Source organism: Arachis hypogaea, chromosome 14, assembly GCF_003086295.3.
Source record: "Arachis hypogaea cultivar Tifrunner chromosome 14, arahy.Tifrunner.gnm2.J5K5, whole genome shotgun sequence".
Lineage (NCBI taxonomy): Eukaryota > Viridiplantae > Streptophyta > Magnoliopsida > Fabales > Fabaceae > Arachis > Arachis hypogaea.
In genome coordinates, this window is record NC_092049.1 from 85,024,191 (window position 1) to 85,047,736 (window position 23,546).

Here is a 23,546-nt window from a genome sequence, read left to right on the forward strand (position 1 = left end):
AATATTCCGCTTGAGGAATCTCTGGGAGGAATTCCCGTGCTCTCTTCTTGATGTGTTCCTCCTGTGCTTGTTGTCTCTCCATTGATGCTTTGGTGATTGACTTTTCAATTAGGATATATTCAGTTATTCCCATCTTGACTCCAGCGTCCTTGCAGAGCAGAGAAATCACGCTTGGATAAGCCAACCTGGCCTCTCTTGAATTTTTGTTAGCAATCTTATAGAGCTCTGTTGAAATCAGCTGATGAACCTCCACTTCCTTTCCCATCATGATGCAATGAATCATCACTGCTCTTTTAACTGTGACTTCAGAACGGTTGCTGGTGGGCAACAGAGAACGCCCAATGAAGTCCAGCCATCCTCTGGCAACTGGTTTGAGATCCTCCCTCTTGAGTTGATTTGGGACGCCCTTTGTGTTGGTGGTCCACCTGGCTTCAGGGATACAGATGTCCTCTAGAATCTTATCCAGGCCAATGTCTGCTCTCATCATCCTCCTGTTGAAGGAGTCTGGATCATCCTTTAGCTGCGGTAGCTTTAATATCTCTCTGATCTTGTCAGGGGTGGTATGAACAATCTTTCCCCTGACCATGGTCCGAAATTCGTAGCAGGCTATTCCAGATAGTCTTTGCTTGTCAGTCTGCCACATATTAGCATAGAACTCCTGGACCATGTTCCTTCCTACTTTCGTTTCAGGATTAGCTAGGACTTCCCAGTTCCTGATTCGAATTTGCTCCTGGATCTCTGGATATTCATCTTCTTTCAGATCGAATCTCACTTCCGGGATCACTGATCTCAGACCCATTACTTTAAGATAATGGTCTGAATGTTCTTTAGATAAGAACTTCCCTTGATTCCAAAGTGGTTTTGGAACGCTCTCTTTCTTGCCTCTTGGAGTGGATTGTTTTTCTTTGGGAGCCATGATCTTAGTGATCTCGGATAAACACACCAAACTTAGAGGTTTGCTTGTCCTAAAGCAAAAGAAAAGAAAGGAGAGGGATAGAAGGAGATCGAGGTGCACTTATTGATGGAGGAGGGGGAAGGCCGAACCCAATTTAAAGGGGTGGGGGGTGGATTTTCGAAAAATTGGAAGAGATAAGATGAAAAGATTGAGTTGAAAAAGATAAGATAGAAGATATAGTTTGATTTTGAAAAGATAGGATAGATTTTTGAAAAAGATAAATCTGGGTTTTTGAAAAAGATAATATGAAAAAGATATTGAAAAGATTTTAGAGTGAAAAAGATAAGATAGAAGATATAGTTAGATTTTGAAAAGATAGGATAGATTTTTGAAAAAGATAAATCTGGGTTTTTGAAAAAGATAATATGAAAAAGATATTGAAAAGATTTTAGGGTGAAAAAGATAGATTTGTTTTTGGAAAAGATTTGAAAAGAGTTGGATTGATTTTGCAAAGAGGGTGTGTGCTTATGAATTAAGATACATTTGATATTTTGAGGGTAGGATTTTTAGAAATCAGGGTTCTTAACATGTTTATGTAAATAAAATCATGTATTGAATCATAAAATTATAAATTAGAATGGAAATACGTGTGGGATTACTGGATTTGGCTCCTCCCTGTCCTCCTGGCGTTTGAACGCCTAAACACTGCCTGTTTTGGGCGTTCAGCGCCCAAATGCTGATCTCCTGGGCGTTCAGCGCCCAGTTGCTGCCATTCCTGGCGTTCAACGCCCAGTGGGTGGCCATTTCTGGCGTTGAATGCCCAAATGCTGCCATTACTGGCGTTCAGCGCCCAGTGGATGCCCATTTTGGGCGCTGAACGCCCAAAATGCCCCTTTACTGGCGTTTTCTTGCCATTGAGCTCTTTTACTCTGTTTTGTGTGCCGAGGTCTTCTGTAAATGATTATTTACCTTGTTGTCAATGAACTCTATATAAAAAATAAAGATAGAAATAGGGCAAAATGCTTAGAGGATTGTTGCCCCACGGCTGGGTTGCCTCCCAGCAAGCGCTTCTTTATTGTCTTTAGCTGGACCTTGCTGAGCTTTTAATCTAGCTTCAGCCTTGAGCATTCTTGCTCAGTGTTGCCTTCAAGATAATGCTTGATTCTCTGTCCATTGACAATGAACTTCTTATCAGAATCAATATCTTGAAGCTCCACATAACCATATGGTGACACACTTGTAATCACGTATGGTCCCCTCCACCGGGATTTCAGTTTCCCGGGGAATAGCCTGAGTCTAGAGTTAAACAACAGGACCTTTTGTCCTGGTTCAAAGATTCTAGATGACAGCTTTCTGTCATGCCATTTTTTTTATTTTTCTTTATAAAGCTTGGCATTTTTGAAAGCTGTGAATCTGAATTCCTCTAGCTCATTTAGCTGGAGCAATCGTTTTTCTCCAGCTAATTTGGCATCAAAGTTTAGGAATCTGGTTGCCCAGTAGGCCTTATGTTCCAGTTCCACGGGCAAGTGGCATGCCTTACCATACACGAGTTGGTATGGAGAGGTCCCTATAGGGGTCTTGAATGCTGTTCTGTAAGCCCACAGGGCATCATCCAAGCTCCTTGCCCAATCCTTTCTACGGGTATTTACTGTCCGTTCCAGGATTCTCTTTAATTCTCTGTTAGAGACTTGGTGCACGAAATTGTGATCTCTGGTAATGGCTTCTTAGGCCAGATACTCTGATCTAGTTTTACAGTCTGTCACAACTTCGATACAACTAACCAGCAAGTGCACTGGGTCGTCCAAGTAATACCTTACGTGAGTAAGGGTCGAATCCCACAGAGATTGTTGGTATGAAGCAAGCTATGGTCACCTTGTAAATCTCAGTTAGGCGGATATAAAACAATTATGTGGTTTTTGAATATTAATTAATAAAATAGGGATAGAAATACTTATGTAATTCATTGGTAGGAATTTCAGATAAGCGAATGGAGATGCTTTCGTTCCTCTGAACCTCTGCTTTCCTGCTATCTTCATCCAATCAGTCTTACTCCTTTCCATGGCTGGCTTTATGCAAGGGCATCACCGTTGTCAGTGGCTACATCCCCTCCTCTCAGTGAATAATATGCTCACGCACCCTGTCACGGCACGGCTATTCATCTGTCGGTTCCCGATCATGCTGGAATAGGATTCACCCTCCTTTTGCGTCTGTCACTAACGCCCAGCATTCGCGATTTTGAAGCTCGTCACAGTCATTCAATCATTGAATCCTACTCGGAATACCACAGACAAGGTTTAGACTTTCCGGATTCTCTTGAATGCCGCCATCATTCTAGCTTATGCCACGAAGATTCTGGTTAGGAGATCTAACAGATACTCATTCTAGCTTAATTCATGTAGAACGGAAGTGTTTGTCAGGCACGTGTTCATAGGGGAGATGGTGATGAGCATCACACATAATCATCACCTTCATCACGTTCTTGGGTGCGAATGGATATCTTAGAAGAGAAATAAGAAGAATTGAATAGAAAACAGTAGTACGTTGCATTAAACTTTGAGGAACAGCAGAGCTCCACACCTTAATCTATGGAGTGTAGAAACTCTACCGTTGAAAATACATAAGTGAAAGGTCCAGGCATGGCCGAGATGGCCAGCCCCCAAAACGTGATCACAGGATCAAAATACAATCCAGGATGGTCAAAAAGACTAGTAAAAGGTCCTATTTATAATAAACTAGTCACTAGGGTTTACATGAGTAAGTAATTGATGCATAAATCCACTTCCGGGGCCCACTTGGTGTGTGTTTGGGCTGAGCTTAAGTGTAGCACGTGCAGAGGCCATTTGTGGAGTTGAACGCCAGTTTCTGTGCCAGTTTGGGCGTTCAACTCTGGTTTTGGATCCTTTTCTGGCGCTGGACGCCAGATTTGAGCAGAAGGCTGGCGTTGAACGCCAGTTTACGTCGTCAATTCTTGGCCAAAGTATGGACTATTATATATTGCTGGAAAGCCCTGGATGTCTACTTTCCAACGCAATTGAAAGCGCGCCATTTCGAGTTCTGTAGCTCCAGAAAATCTACTTTGAGTGCAGGGAGGTCAGAATCCAACAGCATCAGCAGTCCTTCTTCAACCTCTGAATCTGATTTCTGCTCAAGTCCCTCAATTTCAGCCAGAAAATACCTGAAATCACAGAAAAACACACAAACTCATAGTAAAGTCCAGAAATGTGAATTTAACATAAAAACTAATGAAAACATCCCTAAAAGTAACTAGATCCTACTAAAAACATACTAAAAACAATGTCAAAAAGCGTATAAATTATCCGCTCATCACAACACCAAACTTAAATTGTTGCTTGTCCCCAAGCAACTGAAAATCAATTAGGATAAAAAGAATAGAATATACTATAAATTCCAAACTATCAATGAAACATAGCTCCAATCATATGAGCGGGACTTATAGCTTTTTGCCTCTTGAATAGTTTTGGCATCTCACTTTATCCATTGAGGTTCAGAATGATTGGCATCTATAGGAACTCAGAGTTCAGATAGTGTTATTGATTCTCCTAGTTCAGTATGATGATTCTTGAACACAGCTTCCTTATGAGTCTTGGCCGTGGCCCTAAGCACTTTGTTTTCCAGTATTACCACCGGATACATAAATGCCACAGACACATAATTGGGTGAACCTTTTCAGATTGTGACTCAGCTTTGCTAAAGTCCCCAATTAGAGGTGTCCAGGGTTCTTAAGCACACTCTCTTTTTTTTTTTTTGCTTTGGACCTTGACTTTAACCGCTCAGTCTCAAGTTTTCACTTGACACCTACACGCCACAAGCACATGGTTAGGGACAGCTTGGTTTAGCCGCTTAGACCAGGATTTTATTCCTTTAGGCCCTCCTATCCACTGATGCTCAAAGCCTTGGGATCCTTTTTATTTGCCCTTGCCTTTTGGTTTTAAGGGTTATTGGCTTTTTCTGCTTGCTTTTTCTTTTTCTTTCTATTTTTTTTTCGCCTATTTTTTTTTTCTGCAAGCTTTGTTTTTTTGCTGCTTTTTCTTGCTTCAAGAATCATTTTTATGATTTTTCAGATTATCAAATAACATGTCTCCTAGTCATCATTCTTTCAAGAGCCAACATATTTAACATTCTTAAACAACAACTTCAAAAGACATATGCACTGTTCAAGCATACATTCAGAAAACAAGAAGCATTATCACCACATCAATATAATTAAACTAAGTTCAAGGATAAATTCAAAACTCATGTACTTCTTGTTCTTTTGAATTAAAACAGTTTTTATTTTAAGAGAGGTGATGGATTCATAGGACATTCATAACTTTAAGACAGAGTTACTAACTACTAATGATCATGTAATGAAGACACAAACATAGATAAGCATATAACATAGAAAACGAAAAGCAGAAGAATTAAGAACAAGGAATGAATCCACCTTAGTGATGGTGGCATTTCCTTCTTGAGGAATCAACGATGTCCTTGAGCTCTTCTATGTCTCTTCCTTGCCTTTGTTGCTCCTCCTTCAGTGCTTTTAGATCTTCTCTGATTTCATGAAGGATGATGGAGTGCTCTTGATGTTCCACCCTTAGTTGCTTCCAATAATTGTGTGGAAGAAAATGTATCCCTTGAGGTATCTCAGGGATCTCTTGATTTGCAGTCAAATGTTCTACCACTGAGCTATAGACCCTTGATGGAAGCTTTTGTCTTCCCTTTCCTCTTTCTAGAGGTTTCTCTGGCCTTAGGTGCCATCAATGGTTATGGAAAAAACAAAAAAGCTATGCTTTTACCACACCAAACTTAGAATGTTGCTCGCCCTCGAGCAAAAGAAGAAAGAATAGAAGAATAAGAAGAAGATATGGAGGAGATGGATGGGAGTGTGTATTCGGCCATATGGGTGGGATTGGGTGGGAGAGAGATGTTGAATTTTTGAAGGTAGTGGGTGTATGGATGTGAGTGGTAAATGGAAAAAAAGAAGGGATGATCATGAATGGAAAGAGAGATGATGAGGTAGGTGGGGATCCTGTGGGGTCCACAGATCCTGAGATGATCCTGTGGGGTCCACAGATCCTGAGGTGTCAAGACATTTTACATCCCTGCACCAATTTAGGCATGTAAAATGCCCTTGCACACAACTCTGGGCGTTCAGCGCCAGGTTGGTGCCCATTTTGGGCGTTCAACGCCCCTTTGCTGCCATTTCTAGCGTTGAACGCCAGAACCATGCTTGGTGGACGAAATTGTGATCACATTAATGTAGTACTCTTTGTTATTGTATGGAATCATTATTATGGCTCTTTACTATGTGTGGACACAACTCCGTTCAACTAACCAGCAAGTGTACTGGGTCGTCCAAGTAATAAACCTTACGTGAGTAAGGGTCGATCCCACAGAGATTGTTGGCTTGAATCAAGCTATGGTCACCTTGTAAATCTCAGTCAGGCGGATTTAAACATGATACTTTATTAGATTAAAATAAACAATAAAAGGGATAGAGATACTTATGTAGATTCATTGGCAGGAATTTCAGATAAGCGAATGGAGATGCTTTTCGTTCCTCTGAACCTCTGCTTTCCTGCTATCTTCATCCAATCAGTCTTACTCCTTTCCATGGCTGGCTGTATGCAAGGGCATCACCGTTGTCAGTGGCTACATCCCTCCTCTCAGTGAATCATATGCTCACGCACCCTGTCACGGCATGGCTATTCATCTGTCGGTTCTCGATCATGCTGGAATAGGATTCACCCTCCTTTTGCGTCTGTCACTAACGCCCAACAATCGCGAGTTTGAAGCTCGTCACAGTCATTCAATCATTGAATCCTACTCAGAATACCACAGACAAGGTTTAGACCTTCCGGATTCTCTTGAATGCCGCCATCATTCTAGCTTACGCCACGAAGATTCTGGTTAGGAGATCTAAGAGATACTCATTCTAGCTTAATTCATGTAGAACAGAAGTGTTTGTCAGACACGCGTTCATAAGGGAGAAGGATGATGAGCGTAGGTGGGGATCCTGTGGGGTCCACAGATCCTGAGGTGATCCTGTGAGGTCCACAGATCTTGAGGTGTCAAGGCATTTACATCCCTGCACCAATTTAGGCATGCAAAATGCCCTTGCACACAACTCTGGGCGTTCAGTGCCAGGTTGGTGCCCATTTTGGGCGTTCAACGCCCATTTGCTGCCATTTCTGGCGTTGAACGCCAGAACCATGCTTGTTCTGGGCGTTCAGTGCCAGGATGCTCCCATTCTGGGCGTTCAGCGCCAGAACTATGCTCTGTTCTGGCGTTTGAACGCCAGACAGATGCTCCTCCAGGGTGTGATTTTTCTTCTGCTGTTTTTGATTCCGTTTTCAATTTTTATATTTATTTTGTGACTCCTCATGATCATGAACCTATAAAGAACACATAACTAAGAAAAATATAGTTAGATAAATAAACATTGGGTTGCCTCCCAACAAGCGCTTCTTTAATGTCAATAGCTTGACAGTGGGCTCTCATGGAGCCTTACAGATGTACAGAGCTTTGTTGAGACTTTCCAACACCAAATTTAGAGTTTGGATATGGGAGTTCAACACCAAACTTAGAGTTTGGTTGTGGCCTCCTAACACCAAACTTAGAGTTTGACTGTGGGGGCTCTGGTTGACTCTGCTTTGAGAGAAGCTTTTCATGCTTCCTCTCCATGGTTGCAGAGGGAGATCCTTGAGTTTTGAATACAAGGGAGTTCTCATTCCATTGAAGGACTATTTCACCTCTGTCAACATCAATCACAGCTCTTGCTGTGGCCAGAAAAGGTCTTCCTAGGATGATGGATTCATCCTCTTCCTTTCCAGTATCCAGGACTATGAAATCAGCAGGGATGTAAAGGCCCTTAACTTTTACCAATACATCTTCTACGTGTCCATAAGCCTGTCTTCTTGAGCTGTCTGCCATCTCTAGTGAGATTTTAGCAGCTTGCACCCCCCATAGATTCCCAGTTTCTCTATTACAGAGAGGGGCATGAGGTTTATTCCTGAACCAAGGTCACACAGAGCCTTAAAGATCATGGTGCCTATGATACAGGGTATTATGAACTTTCCAGGATCCTGTCTCTTCTGAGGCAATGTCAGTTGATCCAGATCACTTAGTTCATTGATGAACAAGGGAGGTTCAACTTCCCAAGCATCAATGCCAAACAATTTGGCATTCAGCTTCATGATTGCACCAAGAAACTTGGCAGTTTGCTCTTTAGTGACATCCTCATTCTCTTCAGAAGAGGAATACTCATCAGAGCTCATGAAGGGCATAAGGAGGTTCAATGGAATCTCTATGGTCTCTAGATGAGCCTCAGAGTCCTTTGGTTCCTCAGAGGGAAGCTCCTTATTGATCACTGGACATCCCTGGAGGTCTTCCTCCTTGGGATTCACGTCCTCTCCTCTCCTCTCAGGTTCGGCCATGGCGCTTATGTCAATAGCCTTGCACTCTCCTTTTGGATTCTCTTCTGTATTGCTTGGGAGAGTACTAGGAGGGATTTCAGTGATCCTTTTACTCAGCTGGCCCACTTGTGCTTCCAGATTTCTAATGGAAGACCTTGTTTCATTCATGAAACTTATAGTGGCCTTAGATAGATCAGAGACTAGATTTGCTAAATTAGAAGCATTTTGTTCAAAGTTCTCTGTCTGTTGCTGAGTTGATGATGGAAAAGGCTTGCTATTGCTAAACCTATTTCTTCCACCATTATTAAAGCCTTGTTGAGGCTTTTGATCCTTCCATGAGAAATTTGGATGATTTCTCCATGTTGAGTTATAGGTGTTTCCATAAGGTTCACCTAAGTAATTAACCTCTGCTATTGCAGGGTTCTCAGGATCATAGGCTTCTTCTTCAGAAGATGCCTCTTGAGTACTGTTGGATGCAGCTTGCATTCCATGCAGACTCTGAGAAATCATATTGACTTGCTGAGTCAATATTTTGTTCTGAGCCAATATGGCATTCAGAGTATCAACTTCAAGAACTCCCTTCTTCATAGGCGTCCCATTACTCACAGGATTCCTTTCAGAAGTGTACATGAACTGGTTATTAGCAACCATGTCAATGAGTTCTTGAGCTTCTGCAGGCGTTTTCTTTAGGTGAATGGATCCACCTGCAGAAGTGTCCAGTGACATCTTTGATAGCTCAGATAAACCATCATAGAATATATCCAGGATGGTCCATTCTGAAAGCATGTCAGAAGGACACTTTTTGGTCAACTGTTTGTATCTTTCCCAAGCTTCATAGAGGGATTCACCTTCTTTCTGTCTGAAGGTTTGAACATCAGCTCTAAGCTTGCTCAGCTTTTGAGGAGGAAAGTACTTGGCTAAGAAAGCCGTGACCGGCTTATCCCAAGAGTTCAGGCTGTCTTTAGGTTGAGAATCCAACCATAATCTAGCTCTGTCTCTTACAGCAAAAGGGAAAAGCATGAGCCTGTAGACTTCAGGATCTATTCCATTAGTCTTAACAGTATCACATATCTGCAAGAATTCAGTCAAGAACTGAAAAGGATCTTCAGATGGAAGTCCATGAAACTTGCAGTTCTGCTGCATCAGAGAAACTAATTGAGGTTTCAGCTCAAAGTTGTTTGCTCCAATGGCAGGAATGGAGATGCTTCTTCCATGTAAATTGGAATTAGGTGCAATAAAGTCACCAAGCATCCTCCTTGCATTATTATTATTTTCGGCTGCCATCTCCTCTGCCTGTTCGAAAATTTCTGAAAGGTTATCTCTGGATTGTTGTATTTTAGCTTCTCTTAATTTTCTCTTCAGAGTTCTTTCAGGTTCTGGATCTGCTTCTACAAGAATGTTCTTATCCTTGCTCCTGCTCATATGACAAGGAAGAATGGCCAGAAAAATGATAATAATGATAGAGATCCTTTATACCACAGTATAGGGATCCCTTTGTAAGTAGAAGAAGAGGGGGAGATAAAGGATGTGATGTAAAGGAAGAAACACAACTGTGAGGATTGGAATGTGAGATGAGATGTTAGGACATGAATGAATAAATAGAATGAGATGGGGGAGGAATAATTTTCGAAAATTATTTTGAAAAAGAGTTAGTGATTTTTGAAAATTGGTTTTTGAAAATTAGTTAGTATTTTTTGAAAATTTTTGAATTCAAAAATAAAAAATAAAAATAATTAGTTAATTAAAAAGAAATTTTTGAAAAAGGGAGAGATATTTTCGAAAATTAGAGAGAGAGAGAGTTAGTTAGGTAGTTTTGAAAAAGTTAAGAAACAAACAAAAAGTTAGTTAGTTAGTTGAAACAAATTTTGAAAAGATAAGAAGTTAGGAAGTTAGAAAAGATATTTTGAGAAGATATTTTTGAAAAAGATAAGATAAGAAGATATTTTTGAAAAGATATGATTGAAATTAGTTTTGAAAAAGATTTGATTTTTAAAATCACAATTAATGTCTTGATTCATAAGAAATCACAAGATATGATTCTAGAACTTAAAGTTTGAATCTTTCTTAACAAGCAAGTAACAAACTTCAAATTTTTGAATCAAAACATTAATTATTTATGTTATTTTTGAAAATTATGATATAAGATAAGAAAAAGATTTTTGAAAAATATTTTTGGAATTTTCGAAAATAACTAAGAATTTTGAAAAAGATTTGATTTTTGAAAAAGATTTTGAAAAAGATAAGATTTTCAAATTGAAAATTTAATTTGACTCATGAGAAACAATTTGATTTTTAAAAATTTTTGAAAAAGTCAATCTAAATTTTTGAATTTGATGAGAGAAAAAGGGAAAGATATTTTTTTGATTTTTGAAATTTTTATGAAAAACATGAAAATTATGCAATGCATGAGATTTTTAGATCAAAACATGTGATGCATGCAAGAATGCTATGAATGTCAAGATGAACACCAAGAACACTTTGAATGTCATGATGAACATCAAGAACATATTTTGAAAAAATTTTTATGCAAAGAAAACATGCAAGACACCAAACTTAGAATTCTTTAATGCTTAGACATTAAGAATTCAAGAATGCATATGATAAACATGAAAAGACACAAAACAAAAATTCATCAAGATCAAACAAGAAGACTTACCAAGAACAACTTGAAGATCATGAAGAACACCATGAATGCATGAATTTTCGAAAAATGCAAGATGCACATGCAATTGACACCAAACTTATAACATGACTCAAGACTCAAACAAGAAACACAAAATATTTTTGATTTTTATGATTTTCTAATTTTTTTGGATTTTTATTTTATATTTTTCGAAAATTATTGTGAAAATTAAAAAATAAGGATTCCAAAATTTTTAATATGAATTCCAGGAATCTTGCCATGTTAGTCTTAAAGCTTCAATCAAAGGGTCAGGCATGGCTTAATAGCCAGCCAAGCTTCAACATATAATTACATGGGCTGGAGTGATTAGTTGAATACCAATCCCAAAGTAGTTTGGGTATGGCTTTACAGCCAGATATGATTCAACATATTTCATGAAACACTAGAATTCATTCTTAAAAATTTTGAAGCCATAGAATAATTTATTTTTGAAAACATTTTTATTTATTTATTTATTTATTTATTTATTTTTTTTCGAAAATCATTTTGAAAAAGAAAGCAATGGATTCATAGTCCTCAATCAAAATCCTGGGAGTTAGACATGGCTTAATAGCCAGCCAAGCTAAAACATGTTATATGAAACACTAGAATTCATTCTTTAAAAAATTTTGAAGAAAAATATATTTTTGAAAACAGACTTTTTTTTTTTTCGAAAACAAGTGAGGAATTTTTGAAATGTTTTTGAAAAATTTTTGAAAAGAAAATAAAAAGAAAATTACCTAATCTGAGCAACAAGATGAACCGTCAGTTGTCCAAACTCGAACAATCCCCGGCAACGGCGCCAAAAACTTGGTGCACGAAATTGTGATCTCTGGTAATGGCTTCTTAGGCCAGATACTTTGATCTAGTTTTACAGTCTGTCACAACTTCGATACAACTAACCAGCAAGTGCACTGGGTCGTCCAAGTAATACCTTACGTGAGTAAGGGTCGAATCCCACGGAGATTGTTGGTATGAAGCAAGCTATGGTCACCTTGTAAATCTCAGGTAGGCGGATATAAAACAGTTATGTGGTTTTCGAATATTAATTAATAAAATAGGGATAGAAATACTTATGTAATTCATTGGTAGGAATTTCAGATAAGCGAATGGAGATGCTTTCGTTCCTCTGAACCTCTGCTTTCCTGCTATCTTCATCCAATCAGTCTTACTCCTTTCCATGGCTGGCTTTATGCAAGGGCATCACCGTTGTCAGTGGCTACATCCCCTCCTCTCAGTGAATAATATGCTCACGCACCCTGTCACGGCACGGCTATTCATCTGTCGGTTCCCGATCATGCTGGAATAGGATTCACCCTCCTTTTGCGTCTGTCACTAACGCCCAGCATTCGCGAGTTTGAAGCTCGTCACAGTCATTCAATCATTGAATCCTACTCGGAATACCACAGACAAGGTTTAGACTTTCCGGATTCTCTTGAATGCCGCCATCATTCTAGCTTACGCCATGAAGATTCTGGTTAGGAGATCTAAGAGATACTCATTCTAGCTTAATTCATGTAGAACGGAAGTGTTTGTCAGGCACGTGTTCATAGGGGAGATGGTGATGAGCGTCACACATAATCATCACCTTCATCACGTTCTTGGGTGCGAATGGATATCTTAGAAGAGAAATAAGAAGAATTGAATAGAAAACAGTAGTACGTTGCATTAAACTTTGAGGAACAGCAGAGCTCCACACCTTAATCTATGGAGTGTAGAAACTCTACCGTTGAAAATACATAAGTGAAAGGTCCAGGCATGGCCGAGATGGCCAGCCCCCAAAACGTGATCACAGGATCAAAATACAATCCAGGATGGTCAAAAAGACTAGTAAAAGGTCCTATTTATAATAAACTAGTCACTAGGGTTTACATGAGTAAGTAATTGATGCATAAATCCACTTCCGGGGCCCACTTGGTGTGTGTTTGGGCTGAGCTTAAGTGTAGCACGTGCAGAGGCCATTTGTGGAGTTGAACGCCAGTTTCTGTGCCAGTTTGGGCGTTCAACTCTGGTTTTGGATCCTTTTCTGGCGCTGGACGCCAGATTTGGGCAGAAGGCTGGCGTTGAACGCCAGTTTACGTCGTCAATTCTTGGCCAAAGTATGGACTATTATATATTTCTGGAAAGCCCTGGATGTCTACTTTCCAACGCAATTAGAAGCGCGCCATTTCGAGTTCTGTAGCTCCAGAAAATCCACTTTGAGTGCAGGGAGGTCAGAATCCAACAGCATCAGCAGTCCTTCTTCAACCTCTGAATCTGATTTCTGCTCAAGTCCCTCAATTTCAGCCAGAAAATACCTGAAATCACAGAAAAACACACAAACTCATAGTAAAGTCCAGAAATGTGAATTTAACATAAAAACTAATGAAAACATCCCTAAAAGTAACTAGATCCTACTAAAAACATACTAAAAACAATGTCAAAAAGCGTATAAATTATCCGCTCATCAAGACTTCAGCTTGCCCATTGGTTTGTGGATGATATGGTGTGGCCACTTTGTGGCGAATTCCATACCTAACCATGGCAGAGTAAAGCTGTTTATTGCAGAAGTGAGTGCCCCCATCACTGATTAACACTCTAGGGACACCAAACCTGCTGAAAATATGTTTCTGGAGGAACTTCAGCACTGTTTTAGTATCATTGGTGGGTGTGGCAATAGCCTCAACCCATTTTGATACATAGTCAACTGCCACCAGAATATAAGTATTTGAGTATGATGGTGGGAAAGGTCCCATGAAGTCAATTCCCCATACATCAAACAACTCTATTTCCAAGATCCCTTGTTGAGGCATGGCGTAACCATGAGGTAGGTACCAGCTCTTTGGCAACTGTCACAATTACGTACAAACTCTCGGGAATCTTTATAGAGTGTGGGCCAATAGAAGCCACATTGGAGGACCTTGGTGGCTGTTCGTTCACCTCCGAAATGGCCTCCATATTGAGATCCGTGGCAATGCCATAGGATTCTCTGTGCTTCCTCTCTGGGGACACACCTACGGATAATTCCGTCTGCACATCTCTTAAAGAGATAGGGTTCATCCCACAAGTAGTACTTTGCATCAGTAACTAATTTCTTCTTTTGTATTCTATTGTACTCCTTGGGTATAAACCTTGCAGCTTTATAGTTTGCAATATCGGCAAACCATGGTGCTTCCTGAATGGCAAATAGATGCTCATCCGGGAACGTCTCAGAGATCTCAAGAAAGGGGAGGGACGTCCCTTTCACTGGCTCTATCCGGGACAGATGATCAGCCACTTGGTTCTCTGTCCCTTTTCTGTCTCTTATTTCTATATCAAACTCTTGCAGAAGCAATACCCATCTGATGAGCCTGGGTTTTGAATCCTGCTTTGTGAGTAGATATTTAAGAGCAGCATGGTCAGTATACACAATTACTTTTGATCCTACTAAGTATGATCTGAACTTGTCAATGGCGTAAACCACTGCAAGTAGTTCTTTTTCTGTGGTTGTGTAATTTTTCTGGGCATCATTTAGAACGCGACTGGCATAATAAATGACATGCAGAAGCTTGTCATGCCTCTGTCCCAATACTGCACCAATGGCATGATCACTGGCATCACACATTAACTCAAATGGCAATGTCCAGTCTGGTGTAGAAATGACTGGTGCTGTGACCAGCTTAGCTTTCAGCGTTTCAAATGCCTGCAGGCATGCTGTGTCAAACACAAATGGCATGTCAGCAGCTAGCAGATTGCTTAGAGGTTTTGCGATTTTTGAAAAATCCTTTATAAACCTCCTATAGAATCCTGCATGCCCCAGAAAGCTTCTGATTGCCTTAACATTGGTAGGTGGTGGTAATTTTTCAATTACCTCTATTTTTGCTTGATCCACCTCTATTCCCTTGTTTGAGATTTTATGCCCAAGAACAATTCCTTCAGTCACCATGAAGTGACACTTTTCCCAGTTTAAAACTAGGTTGGTTTCTTGGCATCTTTTCAGAACAAGTTTCAGGTGATCAAGACAGGAGCTGAATGAGTCTCCATATACTGAGAAGTCATCCATGAAGACTTCCAGAAATTTTTCCACCATATCAGAGAAAATAGAGAGCATGCATCTCTGGAAGGTTGCAGGTGCATTGCATAGCCCAAAGGGCATCCTTCTATAAGCAAACACTCCGGATGGACATGTGAATGCTGTTTTCTCTTGATCCTGGGGATCTACTGCAATCTGGTTATAGCCTGAGTAGCCATCCAAAAAGCAGTAATAATCATGACCTGCTAGTCTCTCTAGCATCTGGTCTATGAATGGTAAAGGAAAATGATCCTTTCTGGTGGCTGTATTGAGCCTTCTGTAGTCAATACACATGCGCCACCCTGTAACTGTTCTTGTAGGAACCAGTTCATTTTTTTCATTATGAATCACTGTCATGCCTCCCTTTTTTGGGACGACTTGAACAGGGCTCACCCAGGGGCTATCAGAAATGGGATAAATAATCCCAGCCTCTAGTAATTTGGTGACCTCTTTCTGCACCGCTTCCTTCATGGCTGGATTTAGCCGCCTCTGTGGTTGAACCACTAGTTTGGCATTATCCTCCAGTAGGATTTTGTGCATGCATCTAGCTGGGTTATGCCCTTAAGGTCACCTATGGACCACCCAAGAGCTGTCTTGTGTGTCCTTAGCACTTGAATAAGTGCTTCCTCTTCCTGTGAATTTAAAGCAGAGCTTATGATCACTGGAAAGGTGTCACCTTCTCCTAGAAATGCATATTTCAAGGATGGTTGCAGTGGCTTGAGCTCTGGTTTAGGAGGTTTTTCCTCTTTCAGAAGAAAGTTCAGAGGCTCTTTCATGTCCCCTGAATCCTCCAAATCAGGCTGAACATCTTTAAAGATGTCTTCCAACTCTGATTCGAGACTCTCAGCCATGTTAATCTCTTCTACCAAAGAGTCAATAAGGTCAACTTTCATGCAGTCTGTTGATGTGTCTGGATGCTGCATGGCTTTGACAGCGTTCAACTTGAACTCGTCATCATTGACTCTCAGGGTTATTTCCCCCTGTTGGACGTCAATGAGGGATCGTCCAGTTGCTAGGAAGGGTCTTCCTAGAATGAGAGTGGCACTCTTGTGCTCCTCCATTTCCAGCACAACAAAGTCAGTGGGAAAGGCGAATGGCCCAACTCTGACAATCATGTCCTCAATCACGCCTGATGGGTATTTAGTGGAACCATCAGCAAGTTGGAGACATATCCGGGTTGGTTTAACTTCTTCAGTTAAGCCAAGCTTCCTGATAGTGGATGCAGGTATTAGGTTGATGCTTGCCCCAAGATCGCATAAGGCTGTCTTGGTGCAATCACCTTCCAATATGCATGGTATCAGAAAACTCCCAGGGTCTTTAAGCTTTTCAGGAAAGCTTTTCAGAATGACTGCACTGCATTCTTCAGTGAGGAGAACTCTTTCTGTTTCTCTCCACTCCTTTTTAAGACTCAAGATCTCTTTCATGAACTTGGCATAAGAAGGTATTTGCTCAAGTGCCTCTGCAAAAGGAATCTTTATTTCAAGAGTCCTTAGATAATCTGCAAAGCGAGCAAATTGCTTATCCTGCTCCTCTTTCCGGAGTTTTTGAGGATAAGGTATCTTGGCTTTATATTCCTCAACCTTAGTGGTTAAAGAAGCCTTTTTAGAGGGGTTGTTATCAGCACTTGTGTGTGTCTGATCCCTCACTGGCAATTGAGTACCAGAGTCAGAAGCTGGAGTGACGTTAGACGCCAACTCACTGTCTGTTCCTGGCGCCTGAACGCCAGAAATGTGCCCATTTTGGGCGTTCAACGCTGGATTATGCCCTCTTTGGGCGTTCAACGCCAGATTCTTGCCCATTTCTGGCGTTGAACGCCAATCCTGCCTTGTTTCTGGCGTTGAACGCCAGTTTTGGGCATGGTCTGGGCATTCAGCGCCAGCCTTCCACCCATTTTCTGGCGTTTTAGTGCCATAATTATTTTTCCCTGGGCTCTTACTGTCCTCAGGGGAATCTTTGGTGGGTCGCTCATTTCTTGAATTTTTGATGCCTTGAGGTGGGGTATTTAATGTTTTCCCACTTCTTAATTGAACTGCTTGGCATTCTTCTGCTATTTGCTTTGATAGCTGCTGCTTTGTTTGCTTAAACTGTTCGTCCATATGTATATTAGCTATCCTTGTCTCCTGTAACCTGTCTTTGAATTCAGCTAGCTATTTTGTTAGAAAATCTATTTGCTGCTTGAATTCAGCAGCTTGTTTTACAGTACTGAATTCAGCAGTTACTGTTTTAACCTCTTCATTCATGGAAGGGTTGCTGCTTAGATACAGATGCTGATTCCTGGCAACTGTATCAATGAGCTCTTGAGCTTCTTCAATTGTCTTTCTCATATGGATAGATCCACCAGCTGAGTAATCTAAAGACATCTGAGCTCCTTCTGCAAGCCCATAGTAGAAGATGTCTAACTGAACCCACTCTGAAAACATTTCAGAGGGGCATTTTTGTAGCATCTCTTTGTATCTCTCCCAGGCATCATAAAGAGATTCATTATCTCCTTGTTTAAAGCCTTGGATGTCCAGCCTTAGCTGTGTCATCCTTTTTGGAGGGAAATATTGATTCAGGAATTTTTCTGTCAGCTGTTTCCATGTTCTTATGCTGGCCTTAGGTTGGTTATTTAACCACCTCTTAGCTTGATCTTTTACAGCAAATGGAAACAGTAATAGTCTGTAGACATCCTGATCTATTTCCTTATCATGTACTGTGTCAGCAATTTGTAAAAATTGTGCCAGAAACTCTGTAGGTTCTTCCTGTGGAAGACCGGAATACTGGCAATTTTGCTGCACCATGATAATGAGTTGAGGATTCAACTCAAAGCTACTGACTCCAATGGAGGGTATGCAGATGCTACTCCCATATGAAGCAGTAGAGGGGTTAGAATATGACCCCAGAGTCCTCCTGGACTGTTCATTTCCACTTATGTCCATGATGGATCTATGGATATAACTTGGACTGATTTACCTTTTTATTTATTTTATTTTATAAGAAGTAAATACTTAAATAAAATAAAATAACTAAAAAGAATTTGAATTTTGAAGTTAAAAAAAATAATTTTTTTTTTCGTTTATAAAAAAAAAAGAAATTAATTAGTTAAAAAAAGATATTTTTGAAAAAGAGGGAAGATATTTTCAAAAATTAGAGAGAGGGAGAGTTAGTTAGGTAGTTTTGAAAAAGTTAAGAAACAAACAAAAAGTTAGTTAGTTAGTTGAAACAAATTTTGAAAAGATAAGAAGTTAGGAAGTTAGAAGAGATATTTTGAAAAGATATTTTTGAATTTAGTGAGGGGAGAGAAAAACAATAAGATAGTACAAGATTTAAAATTTTTAGATCTAATGCTCCTTGTTTTCGAAAAATTTGGAGGGAAAACACTAAGGAACACCAAACTTAAAAATTTTAAGATCAAGACACAAGGAAAACTCAAGAACACTTTGAAGACTCACAAGAACACAAGAACATGAAGAAAGAACACCAAACTTAAAATTTTTAGAAAACCAAACCAAAATTTTCGAAAACCAAAGGGAAATCAACAAGAAAACACCAAACTTTAAGTTTGGCACAAAATTTAATAGAGAAAATATTATTTATGAAAAAGAAGGTTTTGAAAAGAATATAAAAGACTCTAACCCAATTACCAAGAACACAGATTAATGCTCTAGCCAAATGAGTTATGGGACCTTCAAAAATTTTAAGAAAGATTATTTTTGAAAACACCAAACTTAAAGTTTGGCACAGGATTTAATAGAAAAATTATTTTTGAAAAAGGTTTTTAAAAAAATATGATAGCCAATTATCATGAACATAAACACCACGTTCTAAATAACTGAGCTATAAGTTTAAAGTATTTTAACAAGGGATAAATAATAAAAGACTCTAAACCAAAAAAAAAAGAAAGATTTTTCCTAATCTAAGCAACAAAATAATCCGTCAGTTGTTCAAACACGAACAATCCCTGGCAACGGCGCCAAAAACTTGGTGCACGAATTGCGAATCACACTTTTCACAACGCGTACCACTAACCAGCAAGTGCACTGGGTCGTCCAAGTAATACCTTACGTGAGTAAGGGTCGAATCCCACGGAGATTGTTGGTTTGAAGCAATCTATGGTTATCTTGTAAATCTTAGTCAGGGAGTCAATTATGTTTATCAATTGAATTGTGAGTAACCAGTAGAGCATAAATTAAAAATTACTTGTTGTGCAGTAATGGAGAATATGTTGGAGTTTTGGAGATGCTTTGTCTTCTGAATCTCTGCTTTCCTCTGTCTTCTTGTTCACGCACGCACGTCCCCCTATGGCAAGCTGTGTGTTGGTGGATCACCATTGTCAATAGCTACCTTCCGTCCTCCCAGTGAAAACTACGCTCACGCGCTCTGTCACAGCACGGCTAATCACCGGTTGGTTCTCGATCCGGTTGGAATAGGATTTACTATCCTTTTGCATCTGTCACTAACGCCCAGCCTTCAAGAGTCTGAAGCTCGTCACAGTCATTCAATCCTTGAATCCTACTCGGAATACCACAGACAAGATTTAGACTTTCCGGATTCTCATGAATGCTGCCATCAGTTCTAGCTTATACCACGGAGATTCTGATTAAGGAATCTGAGAGATACTCATTCAATCGTATATAGAACGGAGGTGGTTGTCAGGCACACGTTCATGATTTGAGGAAGGTGATGAGTGTCACAGCTCATCACCTCCATCACAGTTAAGCGCGAATGAACATCTTAGATAGGAACAAGCGTGTTTGAATGGAAAACAGAAATACTTGCATTAATTCATCGAGACACAGCAGAGCTCCTCACCCCCAACAATGGGGTTTAGAGACTCATGCCGTCAGAGAATACAAAGTTTAGATCTGAAAATGTCATGAGATACAAAATAAGTCTCTAAAAGTTGTTTAAATACTAAACCAGTAGCCTAGGGTTACAAAATATAAGTGGACTATGATGGATGATGCAGAGATCCACTTCTGGGGCCCACTTGGTGTGCTGGGGCCCACTTGGTGTGTGCTGGGGCTAAGACTTTAAGCAATTCACGTGCAGAGGCCATTTGTGGAGTTGAACGCCAGTTTTTGTGCCAGTTTGGGCGTTCAACTCCAGTTTTTGATCCTTTTCTGGCGCTGGACGCCAGAATTGGACAGAGGACTGGCGTTGAACGCCAGTTTACGTAGTCTATCCTTGTGCAAAGTATGGACTATTATATATTGCTGGAAATCCCTGGATGTCTACTTTCCAATGCAATTCGAAGCATGCCATTTCGAGTTCTGTAGCTCCAGAAAATCCAATTTGAGTGCAGGGAGGTCAGAATCCAACAGCATCAGCAGTCCTTTTTCAGCCTGAATTAGATTTTTGCTCAGCTCCTTCAATTTCAGCCAGAAAAATACCTGAAATTACAGAAAAATACACAACTCATAGTAAAGTCCAGAAATATGAATTTTTCCTAAAAAATACTGGAAATAAACTAAAAACTAACTAAAAACTAAATTTAGCAGAAGAGAGCAACAATAAAACCAAAGAACAAATCAGGAAAAGCTCCGTACCTGTCATATGGAAAGCACCTCCTTCCAATTGGCTCAAATTAAACACTGATGTAACCTTTCTCAATAGATCAAATTTTTGAACAGTAGCAACTTGATGAGCGGATATTTTATACGCTTTTTGGGGGTTATTTCATATAGTTTTGATTATGTTTTAGTTAGTTTTTAGTCTATTTTTATTAGTTTTCAGGAAAAATTCATATTTCTGGACTTTACTATGAGTTGTGTATTTTTCTGTAATTTCAGGTATTTTTCTGGCTGAAATTGAAGGAGCTGAGCAAAAATCTGATTCAGGCTGAAAAAGGACTGCTGATGCTGTTGGATTCTGACCTCCCTGCACTCAAAGTGGATTTTCTGGAGCTACAGAACTCGAAATGGCATGCTTCCAATTGCGTTGGAAAGTAGACATCCAGGGCTTTTCAGCAATATATAATAGTCCATACTTTGCACAAGGATAGACGACGTAAACCGGCGTTCAACGCCAGTTCTCTGCCCAATTCTGGCGTCCAGCGCCAGAAAAGGATCAAAAGCTGGAGTTGAACGCCCAAACTGGCATAAAAACTGGCGTTCAACTCCACAAATGGCCTCTGCACGAGAATTGCTTAAGTCTCAGTCCAGCACACACCAAGTGGGCCCCAGAAGTGGATCTCTGCATCATCTATCATAGTCTACTCATATTTTGTAACCCTAGGCTACTAGTTTAGTATTTAAACAACTTTTAGAGACTTATTTTGATACCTCATGACATTTTAGATCAAAACTTTGTATTCTCTGATGGCATGAGTCTCTAAACCCCATTGTTGGGGGTGAGGAGCTCTGCTGTGTCTCGATGAATTAATGCAAGTATTTCTGTTTTCCATTCAAACACGCTTGTTCCTATCTAAGATGTTCATTCGCGCTTAACTGTGATGAAGGTGATGATCCGTGACATTCATCACCTTCCTCAAATCATGAACGTGTGCCTGACAACCACCTCCGTTCTATATCCGATTGAATGAGTATCTCTTAGATTCTTTAATCAGAATCTCCGTGGTATAAGCTAGAACTGATGGCGGCATTCATGAGAATCCGGAAAGTCTAAACCTTGTCTGTGGTATTCCGAGTAGGATTCAAGGATTGAATGACTGTGACGAGCTTCAAACTCCTGAAGGGTGGGCGTTAGTGACAGACGCAAAAGGATAGTAAATCCTATTCCAACCGGATCGAGAACCAACCGGTGATTAGCCATGCTGTGACAGAGCGCGTGAGCGTAGTTTTCACTGGAAGGAAGGAAGGTAGCCATTGACAACGGTGATCCACCAACACACAGCTTGCCATAGGAGGACGTGCGTGCGTGAACAAGAAGACAGAGGAAAGCAGAGATTCAGAAGACAAAGCATCTCCAAAACTCCAACATATTCTCCATTACTGCATAACAAGTAACCTTTAATTTATGCTCTCTTGGTTATTCACAATTCAACTGATAAACATAATTGACTTCCTGACTAAGATTTACAAGATAACCATAGATTGCTTTAAACCAACAATCTCCGTGGGATTCGACCCTTACTCACGTGAGGTATTACTTGGACGACCCAGTGCACTTGCTGGTTAGTGGTACGAGTTGTGAAAAGTGTGATTCACAATTTGTGCACCAAGTTTTTGGCGCCGTTGCCGGGAATTGTTCGTGTTTGGACAACTAACGGTTTATTTTGTTGCTTAGATTAGGAAAAATTTCTCTTTTTTGGTTTAGAGTCTTTTATTATTTATCCCTTGTTAAAACACTTTAAATTTATAGCTCAGTTAGTTAGAACGTGGTGTTTATGTTCATGGTAATTGGCTATCATATTTGTAAAACCTTTTTCAAAAATAATTTTTCTATTAAATCCTGTGCCAAACTTTAAGTTTGGTGTTTTCCTGTTGATTTCCCTTGATTTTCGAAAATTTTGGTTTGGTTTTCTAAAAAATTTTAAGTTTGGTGTTCCTTCTTCATGTTCTTGTGTTCTTGTGAGTCTTCAAGGTGTTCTTGAGATTTCCTTGTGTCTTGATCTTAAAATTTTTAAGTTTGGTGTTCCTTGGTGTTTTCTCTCCAAATTTTTCGAAAGCAAGGAGCATTAGATCTAAAAATTTTAAATCTTGTGCTATTTTATTGTTTTTCTCTCTCCTCACTAAATTCAAAAATATCTTTTCTCTCTATTTTTAAAACAAATTTTCGAAAATTATTTTTTTTTTTAGAAAAAAAAATTCAGATTTTTTTCAAAATTTAAAATCTTTTCCAAATCATATCTTTTTCAAAACTTCCTTACCACTTTCTCTCTCCTCATTTTTTCGAAAATCTTCACCTATTTTTATTTATTTTATTTTAATTTATTTTCGAAATAAAAAAATAAATAAATAAATAAAAATAAAATTTTTACTTGACATCATCTCCCTTTCTCCATCATGGATCTAAGTGGAAATGAACAGTCCAGAAGGACTCTGGGGTCATATTCTAACCCCTCTACTGCTTCATATGGGAGTAGCATCTGTATACCCTCCATTGGAGTCAGTAGCTTTGAGTTGAATCCTCAGCTCATTATCTTGGTGCAGCAAAGTTGCCAGTATTCCGGTCTTCCACAGGAAGAACCTACAGAGTTTCTGGCACAGTTTCTACAGATTGCTGACACAGTACATGATAAAGAAATAGATCAGGATGTCTACAGACTATTACTGTTTCCATTTGCTGTAAAAGATCAAGCTAAGAGGTGGTTGAATAACCAACCTAAGGCCAGCATAAGGACATGGAAACAGCTGACAGAAAAATTCCTGAATCAATATTTCCCTCCAAAAAGGATGACACAGCTAAGGCTGGACATCCAAGGCTTTAAACAAGGAGATAATGAATCTCTTAATGATGCCTGGGAGAGATACAGAGAGATGCTACGAAAATGCCCCTCTGAAATGTTTTCAGAGTGGGTTCAGTTAGACATCTTCTACTATGGTCTTGCAGAAGGAGCTCAAATGTCTCTAGATTACTCAGCTGGTGGATCTATCCACATGA

General features: G+C 39.7%; 1 non-coding gene across 1 annotated transcript; it reads left to right on the forward strand.

The window, feature by feature from the left end:
• Positions 1-9,090: 9,090 nt before the first annotated feature.
• LOC112745451 (small nucleolar RNA R71) lies at positions 9,091-9,198 on the forward strand. Its single transcript, XR_003173380.1, has one exon. It is a non-coding gene; the product is annotated as a small nucleolar RNA R71 (small nucleolar RNA).
• Positions 9,199-23,546: the final 14,348 nt, after the last annotated feature.